The following is a 25347-nucleotide window of genomic DNA, read 5'->3' as shown; positions in this document are numbered from 1 at the left end:
GATGGATTCCTGAATTCAGGTTTGCCCTCAATACTGCCTTTCATGAAAGCACTGGATTCACTCCTGCGGAAATAGCACTAGGAAGAAGACTTAAAGGCCCAATGGAGCGTGATCCTAGATCCTAGTCACCCTGCCTATTCCACACTTGACAAACAAAGTGAACTTCTTAACATTGTCAAGTGTAACGTGGAATGAGCTCAGGCAAAACAGAAGAAATACTATGACCAGCGTCACAAGCCAACTCATTTCCAGGAAGGAGATATGGTCTGGGTACGGGCTCATCCCCTATCTGGAGCTGAGGAAGGTGTAATGGCTAAATTATCTGCCAAGTGGAAAGGTCCGGCAAGGGTTAAGAAAAAGTTGGGACCTGTAAACTATGCAGTTGTTTTTATCTCAGATCCTGATAAATGTGACACCTATCATGTACAGAATCTTAAAATTTGCCATGGTTATGACAAATTTTCCTCTGAGCGGAGGGGTATGTAACAGCTTTAACTCTGTTACCTTAGTGGTTATATTTTTCCACACCATTAGGGGGCGCTAATCATCTTCATAGATGAGTATTTAGCCAGGTACTATACCTGAAGAAGTAGACAAGCAGGTTGATAGAGGAAGCAATGGCTTCCTTGAGCTATTCCATTTGACTTTTTAAGGTCCTATGATTGAGGAATGTGTTTCCTTTTTGGTCAATCAGTAAGTAGTGTTTTTTTCTCAATATTACCAAAAACAGAGTGTACATTTATTTAATGTATAGCTATGATATGGAGTGTGTTGAGCGTTGGTCTATTCATGCTAATTGTGAATGTGTCGTCTATTTAGATGGACCTTTTTATTCCTGTGCTTTCTTACATGGGTGAAAGTACTTGCTTCAGCTAACGTTCTGCTTTATGGTTGGATGCTTGAATTATGATGCCTGGACGTTTAACGTGAGCACTAGAGGGTTTGGATTGCACTTGTGGAAGACAGGAGGACACTTTTCCTAGTTGCAACATTGGGACTATCTACTTAAACATGTGGACTTTTGCAAGGACATTTCATCCGTTATCAAGCTTTGTCGGCTTCACCATCAGCTAAGTTTTGTAATTCATTTTTCCAGTCAAGATTCCCAAACACTTAATTTTCTTGTTTGATGTCTGATGTAACTGATGTTTTCCTGTTTTCTACCTTGTTTATTGTTTTGTTTTGTTTTTGTATAATACAAACGTTTGAGATTTTGGGTTGGTGAATACATTATAAGCAAAGTATTTCTGAGTAAACCAGAGCAAACTAGTCTTTCTTTTACCTAAGTTAATATCAAGCCTTGCCATCTCTACTCTGATATATAACTTAAGTCCAAAAAGGGGTAAGGGTTATAACGCTTATACACTTATAAATTACCGTATACAGAATGAGTTTTTTTTTTTCTGAGAAAGTAAAAATTCAAAAAGTTTCCTGTGGGTTAGGTGTAGGGTTGGTGTAGGGCCATAGAATATACAGTTTATACAGTATAAAAACCATTACACCTATGGGATGTCCCCACTTTTAACAAAAAGAAACGTGTGTGTGTGTGTGTGCTTTGCATAAATGGTAGCTTTATTATTTCAGAGAGTGTATGTGGATAAGTGTGTTTGTACTGTCACTTAGTTTGATTTTACCTAATGACATTCATGCATTTAATTTTATGTGTAGCCTATCTTAAAATGTTGAAGGGACACTGTACATTTGAAAGATTTATTTTTTTATTTCCGGAACCGGGTTGTATTGAACTTTGTGTTCGTCTGTCATTGGATCCTCTGGGCATTTTCCCTTGTTGAGATCAGTCAACTCCGCCTCCTACCTGCCACGCGCTCACAGTTACTGCTGGATAAGAGAATCGATGCTCCCGGTATTCGCGCTCTTCTGTTGACAGCACGCACTAACTGGCTTTTAAAGTTAGAAGTAAGACCAGTAATCTAGTATTCTTTGCCAATACAAGAGATACGCTCACGTTTCACGATTCACGATTCAGTCAAGTGATATTCTTTAGCATCGTGAACACTAAACGCTCTGGCAGAAACGAGTATGGACAGTTTGAGACTGTGCGGGGAAAAGATGCTAAACATCAAGAAGTTGTGGATATAAACGGACAGGAGAACAGAGCTTATTCCTAATATCCTATGGCTTGAAGGTGAGGTGCATGTTTTAAACAAATGTATTCAGTTGTTTTTCCTCTAAAACAAGCTCTGCTTGAATAAAACGATGAGAGAGATTAATTGCCTTTTTAGGCAGGTGCTTGCCATTGCTTCTGTATGTACAAAAATAAGTTAGTACAGCTTAACTTTTGGTTGGAATACATAAAAATGCGTTTTCTGATTAGTGCAACTGAAGTAGGCTAGACTGAGCGATTTCATGTCAAATCTACGGGGGAAAACAGCTTCCAGAAATTAAGGTATTATTGTTTGCCATTTGGTGCCTGTATATTTTAAAGGTCAAAACCATATATAACATATAATGTTCATATTTAAACCTACACGAACTACAAAAATATGTTTGTATTTTAAAATACACAGAAAGAACAGTAATAACAGCATTAAAATAATGTAATGAAGACCAACTAAACTTCAGAAAATAAAATGTAATTTAAACACCACAACGTGAAATAAAACAAGCATAAATATAAGCAGCATGTAATAAAATATTATCAGAATAATTTTGTGTTTCACTATAGATTATGACTACTCCTATTTTTGCTGAATGCATTAGAATAAAACATGTATTACCTTTTTGAATATGGTATTGGTTTTTATAGTAGCCTAAATTATAAAATTAATTCGCTATACTTAAAAAAAAATCGAAAAAAATATTTTATTTTACAGTAAAGTTCGATTTAATGTCCTTTGATCTAATGTTTCACAAAAAAAATATTTAACTGTTTTTTTTTTTGTTGTTTTTTTTTATCATGTATTAAGCACATAGTAGGATTGAGTTAATGGATGTGTGAGAAGAGCATAGATTAAACATTGTTCAATAAACAGAGAGGTAAAGAGCAGTTTATATGAACCCAGACATTATTCCAAGAGCTTTTCCAGAGGGAAAAACACATTCAAGTCTGTTTGCTGTATGTTGATTTATTCAATTACATAATCACTTGTTAATTATCTCTATATATTAGCAACTAACACGCAACTGGAGCATAATTTTTCTTGTTTTTTGTTTGTTTGTTTTTTTACATTTTGGGCCCTTTACTAGAGTACACGGACAGACAATCAATGTGTCTTGATGTCCTTCTTTTACTAATCTACTAATCTACAGTAAGTCGCCTAATCTTAGACAGTTGGCAAAGTGAGTCCATTGGCTGCCCAGAAAAATCTGTGCTAAATAATTTACATCCATCCAGTCAGGAGGGATGGTGTTCATATGTTTATATGTGCTGTTCTGTGTACAGATCATAATAATATTCTAGAACCTGCCGATTTTCTGTAATATTCATTTTAGCAAGCGAGGAATGTGTGAAACTGACTTGGTTTGACATGAGGAAGAAAATATGATGAATGCAATTGTTTGCCTCTGCTACAAAAACTGATCTCTCGATTAGAACAGCCTTGCATTGAAGAATTCAAAGCATGCATAAAGCACATGAGAAATACTGTGCTTTTATGTGGAAAAATGAAAGTAAACGAAAATATCTATGGGAGACTGTCTCCCCTGGGGCTTCCTGCGTGGAGAAGTGTGGCTCTGAGAGCATTTTCTTGACATTTCCATGGCGGAAGAGGCAGACACCACAGACTGCCCTTTCGTTATTTAACAGAGCCTGTCTTAGGGGCTTGTAGAACAGGGGGTAGTGTTTTACAACAGCTTTAAACAAGACAATTTTAAACCACTGAGAACAAGAAATGCAGGTAATGAACCACATTCATCTGACAATTAGTTATACTGATTAAAAATATTCCTGGCATTGATGCAAGATTCAGCTAGGATTAAAGACATGGCAACAGATATCAGAGGCTGATGACCATGTTGTGTATCTCCATGCCAGATGCTGGGCTCGGCTCTGACAGCAACATTTAGTATTGAGTTTAGTGTACAGACTGAAAATACAACCTTGAAGGCAAGCCAATAAAATCTCTCATTTTATGTTCTTTCTTTGGAAGTAGTAAACTCAGACAGACTATTGTGGAAAAAAGGCAGATTTTAACATAGCACATTATGATCTAAATATATTTGGTAGCAGATGGTGGAATAGACATTAGAAATGCTAAACACAAGACATCTCAGAAAATTGGTGCCCTGGAAATGCCACTGCTGTGATTTTGGTTATAGCTGTACAGTTCACAGTAGGTTGCAAATTAAGGACTAAAATGAACAAGGATCACAGTGTAATGCAAGATACCTTTAAACCTCTGATTATGACATCTAACTCATGGGAAACCCCATTTTAATAAGTAATTTTTGACTCAGACAAAATCTTTCATGACATTTCTAACTTTATGTTTACCTTGCTGTCTACTATGTGATTTTGTTTAATCAAGAGGACAGGACAGAGACCATGACTAATGTTATGGATCATTATTACCATGGGCAAACTTAAATAAATTGTGCATAAAATGTGCATGCTTCAGCAAGTGCAGGCCCAGCTGGAGAGTCGATTAGTGACGTGACATTTTGCCAAGTATGGTGACCCATACTCAGAATTCGTGATCTGCATTTTACCCATCCGAAGTGCACATACACAGAGCAGTGAACACACACACACACACTGTGAACACACACCCGGACACTGGGGGCTCGATGCCTTGCTCAAGGGAACTAAGTCGTGGTATTGAGGGTGGAGAGAGCACTGTACATGCACTCCCCCCACCCACAATTCCTGCCGGCCCAAGACTCGAATTAGACATTTTACGGCAATGTTAAACTCAAAACTATTATGCACATTTCTGGAAGAAACTTCTCCGCAGGTCAGGTCTAGGACAAACAGCTCTCAAGTTACATCAGAGGAAATTTTGAATTCAAAATAAAGTATGATTATTATTTCAATTAAAATGATAACTATTAAAAGTATTTAATAGTGTGATATATGTCATTTAAGCAAAATCAAATGTCTTTTACATAAGTGACATTTGACATCAGTGCAGATTTTCAGTGAATAACTGCTGAATTTTCATGCTGTTAAGGCCAGTTCACACCAAGGAAGATATCTATAAAGATAACGATAAAGATATAGTTCTAAAAATCATTCTCAATATTAAAGAAAAGCAGAGTACACACCACAGCTATAACAAGTAAGGCACAGAGAAACAATATTGTTGGAATCACTTCTAAAACTATTTTGTTCCAGCTGATGAATGATAAAAACATTGACAGCCAGTCTGAATCCATCCTGCTGTCTTGAGCTGGAGAATTTAAAGCACGCTGAGTGTGCACTGAGAATAAACAGACAATATCGTCAGCTGGTGTGGATGCTAATATTGTTATCTTTATAGTTATTGTTCTTGGTGTGAATAGGGGTTTACTCACAAAAAGCTATAATAAGACCTCAGATGACTTGAAATGCTGTGTATAAGTCATATTGACTAATTTATTTATGATTCAGGTACAGTCACTGTGAGATGAAATAACAGAAAATAAAAAACACACTTTTACACTGTTTGAAAATATTTCATATTTATTTATTATTATTTTACAGCATTAACTTTTTGATGGTAGGTTAATATGGTACATTTGTATAAAGGCATTTTTATAAAATTAAAAAATTGCAAATGTCTTGCAGTATTTAACCATGCATTTACTGTATGCACTGGGGCTTTCATATTTCTGACATTTTATAACAACTGCTATGTTGTATCTCTGAAGAGAGGAAAGATTTTCATCACGCAACTGTACTTAACTTCTGGTTGAATTTGACTTTGAACTAATTTCATGGAGTTGAGAGATTCAAGAGATTTAACAAATGTGGAAAATTTAAAGAAAAAAAAAATAATTTCCTTAATCTTTGAGGATTCATATTTAATGGGAATTTTGGGTAACTACTCCTTAATCCTTATTGGGTTAGTTCACACAAAAATGAAAATTGTATCATAATTGATTATCTCTCATGTGATTCCAAACCCGACAAACGGGAATTAATGTCAAACTATTTCGCGGGGAGCAGGGTTTGGATTGGTTTCCACTGGAAGAGCCCATCTGCAGCCGCCTGGATGAATAGTTCTTGCCGGGGTACCATCAAGCCCCTCGAGAATGAGCTTCACCCAGAGGTCCATGATGAGATCACCATTACTCCTCTTCATCCGTCCTCACAACGGTCGACAGCGCTGAAGAAACAGGGTATGATATCCCCTGGATGAGTCAGTGGCCATGCATCTCTACACACCCACGGCCATTGGCTGGAAGTCAAAGGCCGCCCATCCGTCAAAGCCGTGTAGGATGACTTCAGCGCTCGCTGGACGAGCCTACTCATTAGCGGGACCATCAGCCTCGGCGCTCCACTCTATGTCTGTCCTACAGGTCCTTCTGGCCTAACTTCTCCAGAATATAGATGAGTCTGGACCGGACCCTGCAGCTTTCGAGGATCTAGGATGAGGATAAGGACCCCTTCCTCGACTCCCCGGTCTCCCCCTCTGGCCTGTTTGGATCTGCAGTGGAAGGTTTCTTTGAGTGCTTCACTGCTGCACCGAAGGCAATGTGTGTGTGGTACAAGGCGGCCTGTCACTCAAACCAAACCAAAACAGCATGCATTTCTTTGTTATTCGTTACCTGTCCTTTATTTTGACAGATAATTACTTTGGAAAAATATATTTGTACGCCCATTAGGAAATTGTTTTGTGTTTTATGATTCCTTTCCTTTTTTTTTTGTAAAATGTGAGGCACTGTATAATTTCACTCCCATTATTTAGGCCTAACTAAAACAAGAAAATAATAAATTAAACCTGGTCAAGATTTAGCTAAATCATTGAAACTGAAAAGAAGGGACAGATTAATAAAACATCCTCACATATAAACTTAGGTTCTCTCATTATAATTAACAAAGTGCAATGATGTAAAAAAAAAAAAAAAAAAACTTCATTATTTTTTAGCTTCAGGGGTTTTAAATGGAGCTTTCTTTACATGCTTTCATACAATTTATGTAAAAAATAAATAAATAAATAAATAAATAAATAAATAAATAAATAAATAAATAATAAATAAATAATAAAAAATTGCAGCCGAATTTAAATGTAGGGTGCAAGATTTATGCAGAGCACAAGATGCTGAGTGTGACGCAAACTAACATTGTAATATGCTTTAAGTGTTTTTAATATTAATATTAGCATTGTAATATGCTTTAATCTAGTGCAGATCTAGATCGTTTATTTTAAGTAAATCGGGAGCCCACTCAACAAGAGGCATTCCCTTTTCTTGGACTTGGTCTAGTGGTGTGTCCATTGTAAAAATTTGTGTGGCGGCCGGCTGGGCCTCGCCGTCCACATTTACCAGGTTTTATAATCTGGATATTCCGACTTTACAGGCTCGGGTCCTTTCTGCCTAAACAGACTTACTCTGGTAGTACGGCAAAACCATTGCTTCAGGCATTTGCGTTCCCTACAAAATACTTGGTTCCTTTGGGCCCCATTTGATACTCAAGGCAAGTTGGAAGTATTAGTTGTTCCTCTAGCATAGCACAGTGGGATTATACTGGTTCCCTATAGCGTCTTAGCAGACACAGTATGAGTGAAGTATCGAGAGTGAAAGTACTCGTTTACTAACGTAACCTCGGTTTCCTGGGATATTGGAATGAGTACTGCATTGCTGGCCATGTTATTTAGCTGCACAACTCAGCCGTCGCTTCAGTCGAAGTAACATGAGGATATTATGACAAAGTGCCCACTTATATAGCCAGATGGCCCACCCATTCTGGAGGGCTCTGGCAGGCTTTGTCGCCATAGGCTTGTGCAGATGCACTGTCGAGCCATTGGTTCATTTTTTTATTCACTGCAAGAACCAATGGCCGTGCAGTTACACTCTGATATTGAAAAGGCTTCAGTATTCATAGAAAAGTGAGCTTCCCCACAGCATCTTAGAAGACGCAGTACCCGTTACGATAGTAACCAAGTATGTTTTTATAAATAGATCAAGTTGCTTTACCCATGAAAAAAAAAAACCTTAAAACACTGGCCAGGAAGTCGTCAGGGGTGTTCAAGCCCCATATTATCATTTGTTTCATGCTGTTTCCAATACTCTTGTAGCAAGAGAGGTCTTGGTTGACCCTTGACGCTAGAAGACACCATGCTATATGGGAAACAGTCAGAGGCTGCTCAAGACATGGTTGTTTGGATACAGCATGGGTACACAGTTCTAATGAGCTCATCTGAGGCTTGTTATATTGCTTCTCCTCTGCTGCTCTCCAAGAAGCAGATATATCTACAGTTTCCCCAACGGTTGCTGGTCAGAACTGGAATACTGAAATAATGTAGGTTTGACACACATTGATGTTATCTAACAAATACAGCATTACTCTTAGTGTGTTTATTCAATTCAGATTATGCCTCCTTCATTACATTAAACCTTTGATTACTTGAGGGTGGTGCAGACACTGTGACCTTTGGGATAAATTGATTTTTTCATCATGAAATGCCAAAGTAGTAATTGTAGAATGAAGCATAAAAATTAAATCACAAAACCTTGAAAGTTAATTTTCAATTTAGTCTAAATATAATGACTTTTGTTAATTGCTTTTTACAAAAGCTCTTAATAGAGTTTTTGTGTCACTATAAACTGCAAATGTTTCCATGTGGCTCAACTTATGTATCTTACCCCACTCTACAAACTACATGTACCTTAAAATTACATTATCATGAGCATAATTTGAAGATCTTTTCATGTTAGTGTGAAAAATCTAAAAATAGAGTTTTAAGTTGATTGTGCCCTGCTAATATAACTGCACAATGACCATTATCATAATATCATGCTTCCAACAACCAATTCAATGGAAATAAATTTATTTTAACCTCCGTGTCTAGGTTGCTGAATTGAACCTGGCAAAGCACTATATTTTCTTGGCTAGTAATCCAGCTAGGACATACGGCAAAACAGTGTGGTCAGTGTATTCTTTTTTTTTCTCTTCTTTTTCAGAAGCACTCTGCTACTCATACACAGTATTTATACTGAACTTTTTAAACTAAGAGATGAAGAAAATTCCTTACTGATTTGTACTTTTCAACACTTACAGTGCATGTTTATCTAGCTTCAATTATTTTTTAAGATAAACTGACAACATGAAGTTTAGAAAGTCAGTTGTACCGTTATATAAATGCAGTTTGGTATGTGACTTAGCAGGGTTGTTAACAGAGAGAATAAGTAGAAATTTAAATATTATTTAAAATCACTGAGCCAACCTATATACATACAGTTTTATGAGTAGAACAATTTTTAATACGTTAAATCAGGTATAAATAGCTTTTAATGTAACAATGCTACTTTTTTTGTATACTTTTAATAGTGTAGTTTCTTTTTTTTCTTTTTTTGGACAAAATATGTGTTTTTTTTTTTAGTATTATTAAAACCCTTGTATAGGTGTACAGCATGTTAATATCATGGCACAATGCTCATTATTATAATCTCATTATTCCAACAGCTTGTTAAATGAAAATTCTATTTAAATTAACCTTCTGTGTTGAGGTTGCTTTGTTGTATCTGGCAAATATCTCAACAATTGAAGAGAACTAGAGAGTCATTATGTCTCAGCGTGACGTGCAGGGTCAGCAGCAGAGGTGACATCTCTTACATCGAATGAAACTGACTGGTGACGGTTAAATGTTAAGAGATTTCCACATTTTCACACAGGTCATTGTGCTTCATTGTAGATTGAGGTGCAGCTCCTTGTTCAACATTAACAGTGAAAGATACATATGTCTATGAATTCATCCAGCAGCTTGAATGCAGCCATACCTCTTGCACAGATGCCAAAAGGAATGATCTGATGTCAGAGGTGCAGGTGGTTTTTCAAGTTAAATTTCAATATCAATATGCTGAAAGGAGCCATTTTCAATATGCATTTCTGTTGTAGTGTGTCTCATCATATATTGCTAGTAAGGATATAATATATTTTATCTTTTTCTTGAAATGTATAATGAAAACCCACTTGTTCTAATTGTATTGTTTTTGAAATCCATATGTTTGTTTATTTTTTGTACACAGACCTTTGGGAGTGAATTCATGTATCTGTGTACAGAATATTTTGTATAGATCTAAGTGTTTGAGATACAAAGTATATCAGCTAAATGCAGGAAAACCCATCACTCATGATCTTTCATCAAGGTTTAGCACCTGCAGATTTATCTGCGTATCTTGATTTGAACAGTGAATTTTGCAAAGCCTTGTCATTTTAATTGGAAAGACTGTCAGTCAAGAGCCTTAAATATTGAATGGACTGGCAACTCAATACACCAAAGGAGATACAGAGGAAAATAGTGCTGTCAGTTGTTTTTCAGAAACTCTACACTAATGTCCTATACACAATTTATAAGGATGTTTTTATACTCAAAGTTTAAAAAAATTGCTTACTGATTTTGATTTTGTAGTACTTATAGCCCCCATTCATTTCTAGCTCTATAGAAAACTGAAATGTACTGCAGATTGAAGTCATTTTGTTAGGGTGTAAATCGTCTTCTTTTATCCGAAAAACTCAAAAAGGGAATGTCTAGCAGAATTTTTACGCTGCTCGTTTCCATATAAAGATGCTAAATGCTTGTAATCATTATTGTCCCATTATTCCATTATTATTCTATTATACTAATCTAATTGTCTGCTGTTTAAATAACTAGCATGGTTATTAATTGTAATCCTTACTTGTGAGCTTTAAAGTCATGATGAAACAGAAGCAGCAATCTTTTCTTGGGTATTGTGACATATATCCGAGAGTAACGGATTATCAAAAAATAGGAAGAAATGTAGGGTGAGGACTTGGTTCTATACACCACTTGTACCAACTGTAGGCTGATTTTTTATTTAGTAAGTGAGCATGGACTTTGCTGTTTTATTACTTTCATTTTTATCTTTTTAATGGGATGTTTACATAATTTAACGATATTTGAAGGCTATATGCTAATTAATAATTAACGTTTTAATTATTATATATATATTTTTAAAAATCATTTTTAAAAGCTAAATAAAATAGTTTTACAATAGTTCTTATATGGTACCCAAATTAGTATCAATAACTGTGGAATTTGATAGGTATTTGGTATTCATATTTTACAAAACAAAAGACACATACTTTATTAAAGGGGTCATATGAAATTTCTAAAAAGAACATTATCCCGGCTCGACAAGACAAAAACATTCAAAACAATAAAACCCATTATAAATGAGGATTAAACCATGTCTGCACTTGTGATCGGAGAATGCATCAAGAGCTTTATACACTCCAAAGTAGAGGTTGACCGATACAGGTTTTTCACTGTCCGATGCCAATATTTAGAAATCAGGGCAGCAGATGGCCGATATATAATGCAGATTTTTTTTTTTGCCACTGTGTTTGACCGATTTTCTTTTTCTTTTTCCTTCATCTCAGAAAAGTGAGTTTGAGCATATTATTATTGCAGGGTACAAGATGGTAATAGTAGTGTTAACCCAATTTAGAGTAATAATACATGACTCAAAACTTAAACACCTTCTCAAAACAGTTTTGAAGCACGCATTTTGTTTACGTTTATTGACAGACACCAGTGTTTCCCACAGACTGCAAATTAATTCTCTGCCAGCAGGAGGCGCTGTGAGAGCTGTTTCCCCAGTAACGGCTGTAATCAAATAAGCGCAGCTCACAAATGCTACTTTATAAGGCATTACAGGAAAGACAAAATTAAAATGACATCAAAGATTTTCTGAAGACAGTCGGTTCTTTTTAAAGATACATTCATATGCAAACACCCACACTTCATTTTAATTTTGAAACGTGAAGCACTCATTTTATTTAACAAAATATAATCCTTTTGGAAAATCTATTTGTGGTGGTCAGTTTTGATATAGTGACGAGCCGTCACAAATAACTAAATGTATACAATGCTATTAGTCAAATGGCCATAGTGATAACAAAAATAAAAGATGACATCGTGGAGGATAGTGTCGGACATACATACACATTTCAAGTGGAAAGTTAATGTGCATGTTCTAATCAGCCCAGAAGTTTCGTCTGAATTGAACGTGTTTTTACTTTCACATGGAATAACTTGTTGCACTTATGTATATGATAACTTTTCGGCATCAATTCCAGTAGGGTAAGACATATTTTTTTTTTGCCATTAGCTGAAGCTGTGTGTGTGAACAAGCCTCTGCTGCAAAGTATGAGCTGCTCCGTCTCTCACGCAGCCTCAGAAGGAGTTTCGCAACAACGCTTAGCTGCCCACAGGTGCGCCTGCCTATAAATCGGCCTAATTTGCAGCACAGTCCCTCTACTTCAAAGAGAAAGTAAAAATTTAAATAGCATAATTTGACCCCTTTAACATATACGTTGAGACTATGACTAGTGAATCTGGGGTAGACTCAGTGCAGATTACTAGATATCACTAATACAGAACCTGACAAATGGCGGCCATGCAAACTTTTTACTCCAGTGAATTTTATTTTATATGGTGAATGTGCAGTTAATAGCAGTTCTTTCAGTATTAATTGTGTAAATAAATAGTGTTTTATATAGGTATTGAATTTTATATTCATCATTGTGTATTTTATCGTGTATTTTATATTGTGTGCGTGTGTGAAAGCGGTTAATGATAACTTCAGCAACATGGTGCGGTGCTTTGTACCTGACTGCAATCACCACTCAGTCATCAACACATGTCGTTGCCATGAATTATTACACAAATGTTCAGTAAATGCACGAAGAGGTATGCCTAGCCTAAATATTGTTTTGACAGTGGTGTGGCAACAGGAGACCGTACTTTGTGGGGCACTAGGGCCTAGCTATTTAGAATAGAATAACTGCAACTTTAAGAAAACCGACTACGCCACTCTGACATCACAGAGAATGATTGATACCCTTTATCTTAAGGCACACAAGTTCGTTGCACAAGTAAGGAACAGAGACATGCAAATCATACAAAAGAATTCTTTATTAATAAAAGCACACAGGAGTAAACCGGGCGTACCAGGCAAGACTCCTCACGGCATCTGACCATAAAATATATATGTTATAAAGGCAAAGGAGAAATACAGTCATTCAAAAGTCAGTCACTACAAAATGAACATACAATAAAACCTTACACTCAAAAGCTTTTCAGCTGAGGGCTAAAGAACAAGGAACCCAACCACACACTGTAGAGTAAACTCTTATCACTCACACGCAAAATCTGTGAGTCTCACTGCACATAGCACCCAGTGTTCAAACCACTACCAGCACGCTGAGGAAACAAGGGAGGATTCCTGACTGAAGCCCCCGGCATCTAGCAGAAGGGGTTTACAGTTGCTCACACAAACACAAAATCAAGAAAAGGATCACGATAAGAATGAATCACGACTGAATCAAGTCAATATAAACAGCAAAATAAAACAATAATAACAAAAATAATAATACTAACAATAATAACAAGAATAAACCAAAAACACACTTAACTGGAAACTATAATTCACACTAGCACAATCTCAAAACAAAGAAACAAAAGAAAAAAAAGCACATTACTAGCAATGTCATTCAACACACATAACAAACCACACTTACAAATCAGACTAAATAAAACAGACAAGAACCACAAAACCGTAGGTTGTAGGACAACGGCGATTCCTCGCATTAAATACTGACAAAAAGGCAGAGAGGAAAAGATATCAGACACCTTAGAAGGGAAACACAATAGTTAAACTCCCACCCGAATGCCCAATGTTCTCGACCCAATCAGGAAAAGACTCACCCGCCGATAGAACCAGGTCAATCACTTGGAACAAACCACTCTAGATCGCTCGTTGATTCATTTTGATCCTGCAGCGCTGCATTAACTGGTTTGCGTATGCCTGAAACAAGCTAAAAATCATACCCACTTTCCCAATCAATGCTTAAGTACACAGAACCTATAACTTCCGATGATGAAAACTTACCCGACGATAGAATCAATCAAACACTCTGAACCGTATCACTTTTAGATCGCTTGATCTCGTTTTGATCCTGCAGCGTCGCACAAGTTTGTTTACATATGCCTGAAATACACTAAAACCCATACCCACTCGTCAGAATCCTGACCAAACAGTTGGTTCCCACAACTTACTGCAATAACAGCTTACCGAAAGAAATAATTTCAGGAGCACGCAAAAGCTGGCATACAGCCGTAGTCAAATCACCCGCACATTGGGGGCAATGGGAACCCCCGAGTCAATCGGAGGTGACGTATGTCTCGACAGGAATGTAAATATGCTATTTATAGCCTAATCGGAAATGACGCATCACCCCGACTAAAAGGAAATTTGTAGGCGGCAAACTCTAATTAAAGGTGCCATGTGCAAAAATTGAGGTAAAAATATCCAAAAAATGACCTACATGCATAAAAAGAATGAGAAAAAATAAGGGCGATGATGTCATTAAAACAATGTCAAGTTATAGTGCTGCAGAGATATCAACCTTAATTAGCAATACTAGCCCCGGCCCGACAGGTGTCGTAATACCAGTTTCGGCCATGGGAGGCGGTATGTGGGCAACATAACCACCAGCCAACCTGCAATACACGAATAACTCGCATGGCTTGTGGGCGTACTTGAACCTGATGTCAATCGTGTGGAAGGTACAGCCCACTACTTCATTTCAGTTCAGGGAAGAGAGCGAAGGATGGCTGAAGCCCTTGGCAAGAGACCACCACCCGCTACAGGGAGACAACCTCGCTCGGAATCACAAATCAAATCCGATAAGAAAAGGAGCCGAACCAGAGTAAACATCGGCACTGCTTTCAATTGCTGGAGACAACTGATGGACCTGAAAGAAATGAGGTTCGACACCGAACTTGCAACATTTCTTTTGGATTGGTAAGTTAGATGCTGTTAGTATTTCGATAGAAGTTTGTTTTATATGTTTGTGTATTTTTTTTCGGGATGTTATAAAATAGAAATGTATCGAAGGCTGTTCGATAAACGTGTTAATGTTATCGATGGCTAACCGTAGCTGCGTTTGATAATTAGCTAGCTATAACTTATCCATTTTTTTATATCATAACTAACCTGCTCTGTCTAGTCTGTTGGTCTCCGTGTCCTCTTTGCTTCGTGGTTTTTCTGTACGTGAGAAAATTGATGTGTGGCGTGAAAGCGTGTGAAAAGAGTCAATTGCGTGTGTCTCACGGTGAATGCTTGAGAGTTGGCAGCTCTGGTTACATTGGTTGGCGCTAGCTTGGTTAACATCAGCTGTCTGATGTTGACCAATGATGTTGACAGAATGCTGTCTGTCAAATTAATTTAATTCAAATAATGTGTATATACAACTCAAAATGTAATATGAACAAAACGAATAGGAACATATTCACTGGTAAAGGTGAAGGGGAGTAGCTTGAAGATGTCATGTTTCAAAATCACTTGACATCACCCAACGTTCCTCTGGAGGCAAAACGTCCTCTTATGCTTCGGCTATGGCTGTAGGGTTGTTGTGAAGGTAGGGGCGGAGCATAGAGACTATGGCGTTTCTCGTTTGTTACTTTAGAGTAGACCAATTCACTTTATTGAGGCATACTGCCCCCATCTGGTATGTAATGTGGAGTATGACTTGATTTTTTTGCCAGACATGACAGATGGCACCTTTATATAATTACTATTCATACAAACATGGGAGGAGAGCATCTGGTCACAATCTACCCTTGACATTTTCATCGTCGGCCCGACGATGAAAATCGTCGGTCCCCTCCGGCAACTCCTAATGGGGTCTCAACTGGTGGCACTGACCTCCGCCCCTCCTGAGGCGTCTCAGGCACCACTACAAACCAATGTCCAATCTCCTCTTCTTCCTCAGTGGGTGCTATTGGCCCCAACATACTACACTTAGGGGGGTCAACCAAAGGACTTTTACCAACCCATGGCTTTATTGCAGAGCGATGTACTTTTCTCACTTTACCCAGATTATCCACTGACGCAATAGAATATACCTGCTCACGTGCTCTTAAAATCTGGTATACTAATGGGCCCCAGAGATCGTGTATCTTATGTCTACCTCTCACATTAAAAGCTCGAAGGAGCACCAACTGACTCTCCCGTAAGGGTTCCTCCCGGACCTGTCCATCATGACGGGCCTTGCGGCGTTCCACTGCAGTCCTTAGCTGCTCTCTCACCCCCTCGAAAGCTACTTTGAGCCTATTCTGGTGTTCTAAGACCCACCTCTGCACACAGCCAGCCTCCGGCTCCTGGACTCTCCCAAGCAGAAAATCCACTGGGAGCTGAGGTTCCTGGCCAAACATCAAAAAGTGTGGGGATTCCCCTGGTACTGATTCTCTGGTACTATTATATGAAAATAACACCTGGGGAAGACACAGCGGCCAGTCGCCCTTCTGAGAGTCGAGCAGAGAACGCAACAAATCGTGCAAGGTCCTATTAAACCGCTCGCACTGTCCGTTACCAGCCGGATGGTACGGAGTAGTGCGAGACTTCTCAACACCATACAAGCACCGCTGATCTCTGGTAGCCACACCCCACGTATATTTAGAGAATACATCAGTCATGACCATAACGTTCTCAATACCAGACTGGGAAGGCTCCAGAACGGTAAAATCGATGGCCAGACCTTCATTCGGCCGGGAAGCCATCAAGTGCCCCATGAAACTACTGTTTGTTCGAGGGAAGGCCCTTCGCATGCTGGCACCTCTCACATTGCTGGCACCAACGTGCAATCTCAGAAGACATGTCTGGCCAATAGCACCGTTGTCGCACCAGCTGAGTCGTCCGTTCCACACCCTGATGTCCGTGCTGCTGATGTAACTGTGTCAAAACTTCCTCCTTCATAGCCATAGGCAATAAAACCTGCAGGGTTTCTTCCCCACCGTCTGGGCGCCTCACCCGACGGTACATTACACCGTCCCGCTCCACCAATCGGTCCCACTGCCGAAGCATCGTGACCACTGGTTTTGGCAACTGCTTGCGCTCCTCCGGTGTTGGGAGTGCCTGTCGTCGCCAGAACCTTAACAGTTCTGCAATATGTAGATCGGCCCTCTGACCTGAACACATATCTACAAAGGGTGGACCTGGGAACACTGTTACCTGGCTCACCTGGGCCACCGGTCCCCCATGGGCTAATTGAGCTATCCTTTCGGGGATAGCCTGCCCCGGAACTAGACTTTGAATGTTCTCCCTTGTAGGTGGATTCTGTCTAGACAAGGCATCCGCATTTCTATTACAGCGACCGGACCTATACCTAATCTCAAAATCGAAAGCAGCCAACTGAGCAGCCCAATGCTGTTCGGTGGCACCAAGCTTGGCTGTAAGAACATGACTGAGAGGGTTGTTGTCTGTAAATACCAGACATTTATGGCCCAACAGGTACTCCCTAAATTTTTCCGTCATGGCCCACTTGAGCGCCAGAAACTCCAGTTTCATAGAGCTATATTTGTCCATATGGCGCTAAGTGGGCCGAAGACCACGACTAGCATATGCTATCGGTCGTACCTTTCCTCCCTGCTCCTGGGACAGTACTGCCCCCAAACCCCCATAGCTGGCATCAACCTCCAGGAAAAAAGGCAAGGAGAAATCGGCATAGGCCAGCACCGGGGCCACAGACAGTCGCTGCTTCAACTCCTCAATGCTCTGTTGACACTGTATAGACCAGGCGTCGGCAAAGTCCTGCTCCGAACACCTCCGACGTTTTGGATTGGTCAGCCTTGCTACTAGCCCATGTAACGGGGCAGCTACTTTTGCAAACCCCTCCACGAACCGACGGTAGTAGCTGGCAAATCCCAGGAAGGAACGCACCTCACCAGCAGTAGTGGGACAATGCCACTGGGTCACTGCCTCAACCTTACTTGGGTCTGTAGCGACCCCTTCAGACGAGACCACATGACCCAAATACTTTACCTTCCTCTGGAAAAATGAACATTTCCCCAATTTAGCTTTTAATCCCTCCCTCTGCAGGCGATTCAGGACCACCTCCATCCGAGAGAGATGTTGATCTACTGAGGCCGAAAACACAACTATATCATCGAGGTACAAAAGGAGGGCCTGTCCCTGTTGATCACCAAACAGTCTTTGCATCAAACGCTGGAAGGTGCTAGGAGCGTTACACAGCCCAAAGGGCATCCTGTTCCATTCAAACAAGCCAAATGGAGTACAGAAGGCCGTTTTGTATCTATCCCCCTCCATAACAGGTACCTGGTTGTACCCACTGGCGAGGTCCATGGTAGAAAACCATTGGGCACCTGTCAGTGAGTCCAATGTCTCCTCAATACGAGGTAACGGAAAAGCATCCTTCCTTGTGCTCGCATTCAGACGGCGGTAGTCTACACACAAGCGCAGACTACCATCCTTCTTTCTCACGAGCACGATAGGTGATGCATAGGGACTACTGCTCTCCCTAATTATTTGTGCCTCAAGGAGCTGATTTATGTGCGCTATCACTACCTTATACTCGGACGGAGGTATCCGCCGATGTCGCTGCCTAATGGGAGTATGGTCTACAAGGGGTATGTCGTGAGAAATGAGGTCTGTGCACCCAAGGTCCTCCTCATATGTGGAAAACACAGACTCATAGTTCAACAGCAAAGCCCAAACTTTCACCTGGTCTGCCATTGGCAGTACAGACAGATCAAGGGAATCAATCTGATCCCGCACTGGAGTAACTCAAGCCGCCTGTACGCTTGCTGACACTGCCACCGGCTGAACCTCGCTAACCTCAGAAGGCAAACTCACCACATCCACGTATCTTAACGCACCAATAGTAACTCGTGGATACAGAACGATATCAGTTGTACCGACATTTACTACCAGTATATATACTGTTCCTCGGACCACTCTCACCAAGGCAGGGGATGCTAACAAACCTGCTGGGAGACCTACCTCTGGTGGTTCAAATAAGACTGCCCCACTGGAATACTGGGTTGAACAGGTAGCAGCTACTAACTTTAATGTCCCCCCGGGAATACGATTCACATGGCGACCTCGTACCCTGACTTGACCCCTAATAGTTACGACAGGCTTAATGTCGGCCTGATGACAGTGTTGCAGTGCCTGTGTAATGAATGAAGGAGCCTGTGACACAGCCGGTAGCTCGAAGAGAGCGGAGCCATGCCGGCCAAAGAGCTCCCGGTAGCAGCCGCCCAAAACATTCATCCCCAAAACCCCAGGGACTCGGCCGGCCAAACCACCAGGAGGATCCCGGACCACCAAGACCCCACACCCCAAGAGCAACCGACCACAAAGTTCAATAGCTAACTCCAGGTACCCTATATACGGAATCGACAAACCGTTCGCTGCTCGCAATTGCAACCACTGGCATGAAAGGAGACGTTCTGGTCCCCAAGGCTTAAAATAAGTAGTAAAACAACTTTCTGTGACAGTCGTCACCATAGAGCCAGTGTCCACTAGACAAGACACAGGAACACCTCCCATGTGGACAACGAGCTGCGGACAAGACGACACCAGACGAGCAAGTGAGTCTGGGCTAATCAGGTGACTTGAGCCCCTCCCTTCCCCAACCGAGCAGTGGCTCAACTGCTCGGTGGGTATTAGTTTTTCCGGCGACTGGCTGGATGGAGCTGATCCCCCTCCCTGGGTTGGACCTGCCGGCATGGTAGACTGAAAACGGGTAGCTCTACGCTCCCCCTCGCACTCTCTTGCGAAATGTCCCGGTTGGTTACACCGCCTGCAAATAATATGACTAAATCGCTGTACTCCACCCCCCAGTTGAGTTCTCTGAATATGGGCTAAACTTTGAGTAAGTTGATTTAATTGTTGTTGTTGCATTTTCATCATCTCCTTTAATTCACGCAACTCAGATGACCCTCCTGGAAGGTTACTGCCCAGCAGCTTGGAACAGAATAGCTACGTCCCCTTGGGGTCCCCTCTCGCTCCCAACGAATTGCCTCACTACGCACTTCAAGCAACGTACTATCAGGGCTACGTCGAACTAACTGTTTTAACTCACGCCTAAGTGTATTATCGCTTACATTTTCAACGAACTGATCTTGTAACAGGGCACCAGCATTAGACATTTCATGTGGCGCCTGTTCTTTAACTTTTTCCCATAGGCTCATCAGGGCCAGGGAGAATTCCACAAGGGTCTCTCCTTCCTGCTGCCGCCTAGAGAAGACCAGTTCTTGTAACGCTACATACGATCGCGTACAGCCGTACAATTCGCGCAATGCCGCAATAATTTGGTCTGGGTGTCGCCGCTCTGCCCCCGAACGATAACAAAGCTCTTCACGCGCCTCACCCTCTAAATGATCGATTAAAAAGAAGGCTTGGTCAACGGTAGACATATGGCGTGCCCTCATACAAGCACGTGCCTCCTCTACCCATTCATTAACATCAATGCCAGTCCTGCCATTAAATTTTGGGCACTTACGATCCCTCGGAATAAACACAAATCGCTCGGGTGGGCGGGTATCAGGGAATGAGGGACTAACTGCTGGAGGAGTCGCAGCAACGGGTGGATCAGCACTATGAGGTGGCCGCACAGCTGGTGGCCCCTGTCGCAACTGCTCATTATCAGTCCGCAGCTGGGCCACCAACACCCGGAGCTCCTGCAATTCATCCTCCATACCAGAGTTTTTAACTTCTCTCCCACGTTTTTTATTATTTTTTTTACCTGAAAGGGTCAAAGCCAAAATCGAAGAAAGTGGCTACACCGCCCGAGCACTACTGGCCGCGCAGGGTCGCCGTTGTCCTGTTCCTACAAAACGCAAACGAAAAAACACCCTTCCACACAACCAAAGACAAGGGAACAAAGCAAAAATATAACAAAATAAACCCTATATAATTCACATCTCTGTCCTACACCAGTGCAAAGATCCTGCCGACTACGCCACAATGTGGCAACAGGAGACCGTACTTTGTGGGGCACTAGGGCCTAGCTTTTTAGAATAGAATAACTGCAACTTTAAGAAAACCGACTACGCCACTCTGACATCACAGAGAATGATTGATACCCTTTATCTTAAGGCACACAAGTTCGTTGCACTAGTAAGGAACAGAGACATGCAAATCATACAAAAGAAATCTTTATTAATAAAAGCACACAGGAGTAAACCGGGCATACCAGGCAAGACTCCTCACGGCATCTGACCATAAAATATATATGTTATAAAGGCAAAGGAGAAATATAGTCATTCAAAAGTCAGTCACTACATAATAAACATACAATAAAACCTTACACTCAAAAGCTTTTCAGCTGAGGGCTAAAGAACAAGGAACCCAACCACACACTGTAGAGTAAACTCTTATCACTCACATGCAAAATCCGTGCGTCTCACAGCACATAGCACCCAGTGTTCAAACCACCACCAGCATGCTGAGGAAACAAGGGAGGATTCCTGACTGAAGCCCCCGGCATCTAGCAGAAGGGGTTTACAGTTGCTCACACACACCCAAAATCAAGAAAAGGATCACGATTAGAATGAATCACGACTGAATCAAGTCAATATAAACAGCAAAAAAAAAAACAATAATAACAAAAATAATAATACTAACAATAATAACAACAACAAGAATAAACCAAAAACACACTTAACTGGAAACTATAATTCACACTAGCACAATCTCAAAACAAAGAAACAAAAGAAATCAAAGCAAATTACTAGCAGCGTCATTCAACACACATAAAAAACCACACTTACAAATCAGACTAAATAAAACAGACAAGAACCACAAAACCATAGGTTGCAGGACAACGGCGATTCCTCGCATTAAATACTGACAAAAAGGCAGAGAGGAAAAGATCTCAGACACCTTAGAAGGGAAACACAATGGTTAAACGCCCGCCCGAATGCCCAATGTTCTCGACCCAATCAGGAAAAGACTCACCCGCCGAGAGAACCAGGTCAATCACTTGGAACAAACCACTCTAGTTCGCTCGTTGATTCATTTTGATCCTTCAGCGCTGCATTAACTGGTTTGCGTATGCCTGAAACAAGCTAAAAATCATACCCACTTTCCCAATCAATGCTTAAGCACACAGAACCCATAACTTCCGATGATAAAGACTTACCCGACGATAGAATCAATTAGTGTTGTCACGGTACCAAAATTTCAGTATTCGGTACCGATACCAGTGAAAATCCACGGTTCTCGGTACCAATTTCGGTACCAAAGCAAAACACAAAATATGCTAATTAAAAAAAAACTTTTTAGCACTAAAAATAAAACCAATGCCATTCTTTATACTTATTTACAATTGTGTTTAAAGTTTTTCTACAAGTTATATAATTATGAAAAACAGTAAACAAGTTTCACCCAAATTTAATTTGTCTTTTAATTTATGAAATTTAAACACATTTTATTTCTGGTAAATAAAGGGGATTTTCTATTGAAATTAAAACATTTAAGAAATATTGTGATTTATTTCTTTAAAAAATAAAGGTTTATAAATTTTTTCAACAGTAGTAGCAGTATCACAAACATTTTACTAAATAATAGTAATATTTCTAGCACAATGCCTTTATGTAAAAATTAACTTTTAGGCCTAATGAATGCATATTTGTCATTTTAACTGAACTTAAAACTGGTGGTGATGCTTAAGATATTTTTGGTCATTGATGGTTTCTGTAAAAAAAATAGTAATAGATCATATTAATTAGTATTCATATTAATTATTATTAAAAGGTAATACTACTACTAATTCTACTATCATACTAATGTATATACAATGCACTATGAATTGATGCGCTGCTGGGTTCATGAATATTAATCACGTTGTCTGTGGTCGGTCAAACTGATTTGCTGAAATCAAAACAGGGACGGTACAAAATCAGCGCCAGCCAATGAAATTGCCATTTGCGCATTAGCTCCGCCCACTACCAGAGAAACCGGTATGTCTTCTGCTTGTTCAAAAATGAATATGAATAATTCTAAATGAACTCCATTACAGGAAAAGACAATAAAGAATAGTTTACATATAGCGTGTCGATTCAGCGTGGTAAGACTCTCGCTCTCTCTCTCTTTTGCATGTGTGAGAAACTGAAAAGATCGCTTGATGGAGAGAGAACTCTGAAGCTCAGATGCTGAAATTAATGCAAGCGCCATGCGCTTCAGTCTATGTAGTAAACAAACCCGCACGTCTCTGTCATTCATTAATTCACACAGAGACGCGCAGAACACGGATTCATATTTCAAGCAACATTTGCGGCTTAACATTTACAGATACTGGTCCATATGGAGATTTGGTTAATTTATGCTAACTTTGACAAATTCTATGACTGTCCATATTAAAATATAAGTTTCATTTTCATGACTGGATTTTGAGATTCCGTCCTCATTTTCTGCTTCGCGGAAATCATAGCGCTGAACCGGGTTTGAACAGGACCTCGGTACTACCGGTACTTAAAGAAACCTGGTACCGTCACATTTAAAAAATTTTAGTACCGACTTGGCACCGAAGTACCGGGTCTTTTGACAACACTAGAATCAATCAAACACTCTGAACCGTATCACTTTTAGATCGCTTGGTCTCGTTTTGATCCTGCAGCGTCGCACAAGTTTGTTTACATATGCCTGAAATACACTAAAACCCATACCCACTCGTCAGAATCCTGACCAAACAGTTGGTTCCCACAACTTACTGCAATAACAGCTTACCGAAAGAAATCATTTCAGGAGCACGCAAAAGCTGGCATACAGCCGCAATCAAATCACCCGCATGTTGGAGGCAATGGAAACCCCCGAGTCAATCGGAGGTGACGTATGTCTCGACAGGAATGGAAATATGCTATTTATAGCCTAATCGGAAATGACGCGTCACCCCGACTAAAAGGAAATTTGTAGGCGGCAAACTCTTATTAAATAATTACTATTCATAAAACATGGGAGGAGAGCATCTGGTCACAGTGGCATCATAAAATGCTTGATATGACTCATACCATATGAAGGCTACAGTTAGCATAGCTAAAGGGAACAATAATGCTAATTAACGTTACCAACCTTGATCGGATATTGCTTGCCTTAGTTACAGAAACTTCCTTTTTCACTGCCTTGGTAGAATGCTTTAACACTTAGCTAAGTGTTGCAAGCATGTTTTATTATGTTTCTAGCATGTTGCCAGCCTATTTAACACTTTTTGACACTTTTTAATTTGTTCCTAGGAGTCCATAACAGTGTTAACCTTGTCACTTCCTGTTACCAGCAGGTGGCGCTATGACTATAACTGAATTTGGTCATGGGTGTTTGTTCAGAACAGAACACCTATCACACGTGTGAAGATTGGGGAAGATCGGACATTGCTTGCCTGAGTTACAGCAACTTCCTTTTTCAATACATTAGTAGCATGCTTTAACACTTAGCTAAGTGTTGCTAGCATGTATTAATATGTATCTAGTATGTTGCCAGCCTATTTAACACTTGTTGATGATTATTAATTTGTTCCTAGGAGTCCATAACAGTGTTAACCTTGTCACTTCCTGTTACCAGCAGGTGGCGCTACAACTATAACTAAATTTGGTCATGGGTGTTTGTTCAGAACAGAACACATATCACACATGTGAAGTTTGGGGAAGATTGGACATTGCTTGCCTGAGTTACAGCAACTTCCTTTTTCACTACATTATTGGCATGCTTTAACACTTAGCTAAGTGATGCTAGCATGTTTTATTATGCTTCTAGAATGTTGTCAGCCTATTAAATACTTATTGTTGCTTTTTATTATTTTGTAAGGAGTCCATAACAGTATTAGACATGCCACTTCCTGTTGCCATTAGGTGGCGCTATGACTAGAATCGAATACGGGCATATTTATGTGTTCAGGGCAGAACTCTCATCAAACTTGTTCAATTGGGGGCAGATTGGACACTGTATGCCTGAATTACAGTAACTTCCACTGCAGCAATATGATGCTTTAGCATTTAGCCAACTGTTGCTAACATGTTTAAGTATGTTTCTAGCATGCTACCAGTGTATTTATCACTTGCTGGCACTTTTTAATATGTTGCTAGGACTCCATAACATTGTTACACATGCTAGGAGTCCATAAGAGTGTTACACATGACACTTCATGTTGCCAGTAGATGGAGCTATGACTATAACGGAGTACGGGCATGTTGATGTGTTCAGTACAGGACTCTTGTCAAATGTCTGAAGTTTGCAGCAGATCGGACGTTGCTAGCCTGAGTTACAGCAACTTCCTTATTCAATGCATTAGTTGCATTCTTTGACAATTAGCTAAATGTTGATAGCATGTTTTATTATGTTTCTAGAATTTTGCCAGCCTATTTAACTCTTTTTGACACGTTTTAATTTGTCCCTAGGAGTCCATAACAGTGCTAACATTGT

At 40.0% G+C, this 25347-nt stretch overlaps 1 protein-coding gene across 1 annotated transcript in view; it reads left to right on the top strand.

The window, feature by feature from the left end:
* Nucleotides 1-1850: 1850 nt before the first annotated feature.
* Nucleotides 1851-25347, top strand: part of LOC132140861 (D(2)-like dopamine receptor) — a 122927-nt gene continuing 99430 nt past the window's right edge. Inside the window, exon 1 of the mRNA XM_059549893.1 lies at nt 1851-2146. The gene's annotated coding sequence lies outside the window, so the exon portion shown is untranslated. The remainder of the gene's footprint in view (nt 2147-25347) is intronic.

This window comes from Carassius carassius, chromosome 5 (assembly GCF_963082965.1).
Source record: "Carassius carassius chromosome 5, fCarCar2.1, whole genome shotgun sequence".
NCBI lineage: Eukaryota > Metazoa > Chordata > Actinopteri > Cypriniformes > Cyprinidae > Carassius > Carassius carassius.
The sequence above is the reverse complement of the archived record's forward strand: the minus strand, read 5'-3'. Positions and strand labels throughout refer to the sequence as shown.